A 7,016-nucleotide genomic window follows, 5' to 3' on the forward strand; every position below is an offset into this window, starting at 1 on the left:
TTGAGTCTCCTGCGCATGCCGATCCGCTGAGATTGCCGCATTCCGCCAGTCCTCACGCCGCGACGTACTCTGCTCCTCGACATCTCGGAATGCCGACACCTCCTACGGAGAAGCAAAAGCAGATGCAGAAGGAGGCACCACACCCTCCGCTACACACCACTCTCTGACCACCCTTGCACTTTGAACCATCAGGATACCACCAGCCAAGCTCCCTCCCTGGGACCCTCCCCAGCCCCCTGCATCGGGGCCTCCTAGAGCCAGATCACCACTCTCCCGGCCTGCTGCCCCCGCCTGGTGCGAACCCTCGTAGGGGCCTCCACGCATGGGGGGACCTCCCCCGTGCTATGCAAGTCCAGTCGTCCTCCCCCACACCCCAAGCGGGCCTTGCCACCTTCATCCACCCCCACCCCCTGCTGCAGGGCCTCTACTGGGTAGAAGAAAATGCAGCGCAAGCCACGGACCGTCTCTCATCCCGCCATAGCGCTGAGGACCGCCCATCCTCCCACTGCCCCCCCTTACGCCAGCCCACTCCCCCAAACCAAACTGCGGCTCCACCCCATGCCAACCTGCCACCAAACCCGGCCTCCACCGGCTCGGCACTGGCGGCACAGGGAAGGGCACTGTGGGGCCCAGCCGTGCCCCGAAACCAGCATCAGAAAACCCGGGAATCTCCGCAGGACCCAACCTGAGGATCACCGAGGCGCTCCCAGTCCCTCGCCTGCCTCCTCCCCAGCTCCCCCCTCCCCTATTGTGGGTTACCCCAGGATCCCCCGCCCCCGCAGGTGCGAGACCAGGATCGGGATGCCCGTGGGGCCCCCCCCTTGCTAAACCATGGACAGGCAGTGCAGCTGGCACCGCCGTCTCCCCCCGGTTCCCCCCGCCCACCTCCACTGGGGAAGGCACTGCAGGCGACACTGAACACCCACTAGAAGCAACAGCTGCCCTCAGTTTCCGCGAGCTGTCAGCACGTGGCACACGCTGCCCACCACCAGCAGCACCTCTCCCTTCCCCAGGCACTGCGGGAGAACCCGGCCACCGCAAAACTGAGGCACTAGCACCACTGATGGTGCACAACCCCTGCCTTCCTGACTACGACCACCCAAAAAGACCAGCTAGCTGCAGCAGCTCCGGCGAGTGACTGAGCCAGCTGTGTGCAGCATACTAACCCCGCCTGTTTTGTGACCTCATATCAGCTGGCCTATCCAGGCCAGCCAACACTCCCGCATCACTCAACTTGCCCAATCAGGGCCTTTTTACCAGGCACCTACTCAGCTCCTTCCTGATCCTGTGCGATCCCCCCTCCCTCCCCTCGCCCCCTAACTGCTCGCCCTGCCCTAAATATGACCCTGCTCCTCCGCCTCACCCCCCCCCCCCCTACCCGCCAATACTGCAGGCCCACTCCCCGAGTGTTCCTGGGCCCATGTTATCTTGGCCGACCGGACACTGGGTCCGATCGACCTCCCATATTTGTTTTTAAATAAACATAAATGTATGTTTCAATGAATCTCAAAGTGAATAGAAACTGACACAACTGTTACATGGCATGGAGTTAAACATGCCAAGTCGGGATGTTGATTGAGCTTGTGTTCAAGCCTTTCTCATATTTACAAATGCCTGAGAGGTCGATATAGCTTGTTTAAGCATTATAAATACAATTGGGTATTTTCACAGACTACCGGGACAGTTACATTCATGGTCTCAGTTATTTATGAAGTGAAATTCACAGTTTTCAGCAAAAATGTCTTTTTAAAAAAAATGAAAGAGGTTTTCACTTGGTGTTTTCACATTATAATTTTTTTTAAAAACAAGGATGGAGGAGGTCCGTTTATGATTATAACATAACTGTATCACCCTTTTGGGGATCCATGATATCAATATATAAAACGTTCCTCTCTTCACCCCCAAATTTATTTTTTTTTTGTGATTAAAAAAATTGTTTCTTCAATGTTAGTTTAAATGCTTCACCCTGGATGGGGGTTATCAATATTATATAAATTGTGGCAAAAAATGTTTTTTCAAGAGGGTTTCAATTGTGGTTTAATTCAATTTTGGTAGGAATCCCTCATAATTCATTTTGGTGCCATTGAATAAAATGGAGTTAAACATGACATCTTTCTGCAATTTTTAATGTAAAATTGCTATTTATTTGCTGGTTTTAATAGATTGAAAATAATAAAACAGTGAATATGGCATGAGCAAAAGTTTATAAATCCTTCCAGTTGATCATTACTATTTTTTTTTTTATATTTTAGATCATTACTATTTTTTAAGTTGTTGATAAACCCAAAAAGTTGATTGACTTGTTTGGATTTCAATTAGGTGAAGACAATTCCTCAATTGACAAGTCAGAAGAATGCTGGGCTGCATAGAGAGAGGACTAACCAGTAAGAAAAAGGAAGTGATAATGCCCTTGTACAGGTCCTTGGTGAGGCCTCACCTGGAGCATTGTGTTCAGTTCTGGAGCCCATATCTCAAAAAGGATATATATTTATTTATTTATAAAATTCTTATATACTGTCGTTCAGACAGGCCATCACAACGGTTTCCAAACAAAAATTACAATAAAAGTACAGTTTAAATTCATATAAAACACATCTATTAACTTATAAAAGTAAAAATAAACACTATTAAAATAATCGGATAAAATAAAATCACTCCACTGAAATAAATTAAATTAATCAAAAAATAAAACATAATAAAATATGTTCATGATATAAAATCAGTGCAAAGTGATCTAAAATTCATAGGGATAGATCTTTAAAAAATACGCGATCGCGTACTTTTGTTCGCGCACCAGGCGCGAACAAAAGTACGCTGGATTTTATAAGATACGCGCGTAGCCGCGCGTATCTTATAAAATCCTGGGTCAGCGCGCGCAAGGGGGTGCACATTTGTGCAACCTGCGCGCGCCGAGCCCAGCGGCGCTGCCTGTTCCCTCCGAGGCCGCTCCGATTTCGGAGCGGCCTCGGAGGGAACTTTCCTTCGCCCTCCCCCCACCTTCCCCTCCCTTCCCCTACCTAACCCACCCCCCGGCCCTATCTAAACCCCCCCTACCTTTGTCGGCAAAGTTACGCCTGCTTTCAGCAGGCGTAACTTTGCGCGCTCCGACCGGCAGCCCCGCTCTGTCCTCCGGTCCCGGGGGCTGGTCCGGAGGCCTCGACCACGCCCCCAGGCCGGCACCACGCCCCCAGGCCCGCCCCTGAAACGCCACGGCACACCCCCGAAACGCCGCGTCAAAACGCCCCCTCCCGCCCCTTTTCGAAAGCCCCGGGACTTACGCGCGTCCCGGGGCTTTACGTGCACCAGCGGCCTATGCAAAATAGGCGCACCAGCACGCAAGGGCACTGCGCGCGTAAATCCAGAAGGATTTACGCGCGCAGGCCTTTTAAAATCCGCCCCATGGGGCGGTGTATTGGGGTAGGGGATGTCCCGTTGGTTAGTTGAGTCCCAGTCCCATCTTGAGGGGACAGGATCTCTAATCCTCCTACTGCTCCTTCAACATCCAACGCTTCCCGTATGGAAGCTTCTCCTAACAACCCATTTCCGTTCCTCTGTGCAGGTGGCAGTCCGGTGTTAGGACTAAGGGAGGCCTCCTCTGCAAGTCCTGCCTGTTCTCCCTGACTGGCAGGATCACCAGTCTCCTTGGTACCTTCCTTAACTGATCCAGGTGAGATCATGAAGCAACTTATATCTGAGATGGTTACCTTAGACACTTTATGGGACATGATGGCGGGAGTGCTCAATAATATAAAAGATCTGGAAAATAAGGTAGTGGCAATGAATTCTGGATACCAGAAAGATTTCTTTCAAGTTCAAAAACAAATAAAAGAATCAACTGAGAAGATAAAATCTTTAGAATTGAAAGAAAAGAAAAATTTAGATTTTCAAACTGCAGTTTTGAAAGATAGAGATAATATTACAAGGAGAGTTGAAAACCTCGAAAACAATTCCAAAGGTTTAAATTTGAGATTTTTGAACTTCCCCAGGATAATTGGGGAAGCTCCTTTAATTTCCTTGAAGAAATTTCTAAGTGAATGTCTTGGATTTGTTTCAGAGGACTCTCCAGTGGTAATTAACTGTTATTATTTACCTAAACCAAAGAATCAGATATTACAACCAGCTGATCAAATGTTTCAAGGAGATTTAACTAATTTTCTTGAGGATTCATCTGCACAGATAATTGATAGGGGTACTTTATTGGCAAATTTCTCATCTATTAATGATATAAATTGTATTATGAAAAAGTATTTTGCCAAATTCCCTGTCAGCTATCTTGGCAAAGATATCAAGGTATTTCCAGATTTAGCCGCAACGACACAACAAAGACGGAAATCCTTTTTAGGTTTCCGTCAAGAGGCTATTGCTTTGGGGTTTTCTTTTGTTTTAAGATTTCCTTGCAAATGTTTGATATCAAAGCAAGAAGAAGCATTTATTTTCTTTGTTCCAGATCATTTGAAACACTTTTTAGAACAACGGAAGATCACAACCTCATCCCCAGTGTCTAATAATAAGTGAAATATATCCAGTTTCTGTATTAAGCCCTTTTTGATTAATGGAATATTTAACCTAATAATCTCCCTTAAATTCTGATAACCATCACATCTCTCAAGGTTGTATTGAATAGGATATGGCTTAGAGTAATAATGAATTACATTCATGTTTTAATTTTGGAAAGTAAGATGTTTTTGTTTACTCTCAACCATTATATATTTGTGTTCTGTAAATCATTTATGTGATTTATTGAAAAATTGATAAATAAAGAATTAAAAAAAAAAAAAAATCCGCCCCATAGTATTTAAGTAAGTTTTTAGTCTCGTACTCTCAGTTGTAGATAGAGACAGGATGGAGGCGGTCCAGAGAAGGGCAACCAAAATGGTGTGGGGTCAGTATCAGGAAGACTTATGAAGAGAGGCTTAAGGATCTAAATATGTATACCCTGGAAGAGAGGAGGTGCAGGGGAGATATAATACAAACATTCATATACCTGAAATGATGCACGAACTTCAAACCTTTTCCATTGGAAAGAAATCAGTAGAACTAAGGGTCACAAAATGAAACTCCAGAGGAGTAACTCAGAACCAATGACAGGAACTGTTTTTTTCACAGAGAGGGTGGTTGCAGCCTGGAATCCCCTTCCAAAGCAAGCAGTGAAGAAGAAAACAGTCAAAGAATTCAAAGTGGCATGGGATAACACTATGGATCTCTAAAGGCCTGAGGACAGAAATAAGATAAGTGTGCAGGGGGTTTACTTGTTGGCATGGTGGTTACTACCCTTAGCAGAAGTCATGGAGATTAATACCTTTAAACAATATACTTTGATGCTGTTGCGCCCATCGGTCACAGGCGGCTGCGACCTATGCGGCTCACCTCTCTTTTCCCTGCACCAGTGATCGGGAATTACCTAGGGCATGCGCGCGCCAGGCCCTCGCTTATTCACGTCATGGCGGGAACCTTGGGGGCGTCCCCTCTGCATGACGTCACCCTCCAGTGTATTAAATCCATCCAACCTATGCTTCCTACGAATTAGCAAGGACTTCCTTCCTGCTTATTCCACTTCTCTTGGAGACGCTTCGCTACTCTGAACTCGTTCCTGAACTCCTGGACTTAGAACCCCTTAGGTACCCGCTCCTCGGGGCCCTTGTCACGTTCTGGCTCACAAGGGCCCACGAGAACGCTTCTCGTTTCTACCAGCTTGCTGACAGAACCGCCGGTGTACCCCGTGCCTCAGGCCACTACTGTGCTCATCTCAGCTGCCTTCTTCTAAACTTCGGAGTGAGAACCGTCATCTACCTTGCTCTACTGACCTCCTGCACCTCTCTGAACTACTACTCACTGATTCTCGGCATACCCTGCGCTGCGGGCCACTACCGGATCTACCCTGAGAGGTGTGTCATCGGGAGAGGAGTTCCTGGCGTACCCTGCTGTGCAGGCCACTACCAGGGATATCATCATTGAACAACCTCACTGCTCTGGACTGTGTCTTCATTCCACTCTGTGGGTATTCTCCATGCTCCAGTCTAATAAAGTCTCTTACTTCTGTGTTCATCTCAGCTGAGGCCACGCCTATTGTAGTGAGTCCCCATAGGATTCCTCTCTGTGGGTGGAGTCAGCTCTCACTACGATCCAGGGTCCACAACCATACCAGATTATAACAGATGCTTTTAATGTAACTACAACATTTCCCCCTGCTGTCTTAGCAGAGAGCAAAGAGGAACTGGATTCAGATGACAACCGAGAGCTCTGACTTCCATGGTCTATGATACTGTTACATAGACATAAGGGAAAAAGCACAGGACTACTTCTATGGCCAAATCCTAAAGGAAAAGAAGAAAGCATGCATGGGGTTAACTTGCTAGTGTGGTGGTTTCTACTCTTAACTGATAAGCCTTGATACTTTTGATGCAACTCCAACATTGCTCTCTGCTTCAACGGTAGGGGAAAAGGGGAATTGGTCTTAGACAGTAACCAAGGAAGGCCTTGACTTTTACCGTCTGGGGAACTAAACATGGGGGTAACCTCTACAGAAAGCTTGGGATTACTACCTTTAACCAATAAGCCTTGATGCTTTTTAATGCAACTGCAACCTTGCTCTCTGCTTTGACTGAGCAGGGTGGGGCTGGGGTGGCAGGAAAGATGTATTTGGATTCAGAGATCACCAACATGACACATGACTTTTTTACAGTTTGGGGTACTGATGCTCAGACATTAAGGAAAAAACCCAGGACTGCTTCTACAGCCAAGTCCATAAGCAAAGCACGTCAAGCAAAAATGGCTGATACATGGGGGTAACCTGCACAGTGCAGCAGATACTACCATGGGAAGCTTGCTGGGCAGACTGGATGAACCATTGGACCTTTTCTGCTGTCATTTCTATGTTGATCTTTTTAACCTCTCAGGTTGTGGCTGTTGTTCTGTCTAATTTCAGCAACCATGGGCATCTCTAAGCAGCAGCTGTCTGAGCATTTAAAAAATGAAGATAATTCATTCTTACAAAGCAGGAGAAGGCTATAAAAAGT

The sequence above is a fragment of the Rhinatrema bivittatum genome, chromosome 4, assembly GCF_901001135.1.
Source record: "Rhinatrema bivittatum chromosome 4, aRhiBiv1.1, whole genome shotgun sequence".
In the NCBI taxonomy this organism is placed as follows: Eukaryota; Metazoa; Chordata; class Amphibia; order Gymnophiona; family Rhinatrematidae; genus Rhinatrema; species Rhinatrema bivittatum.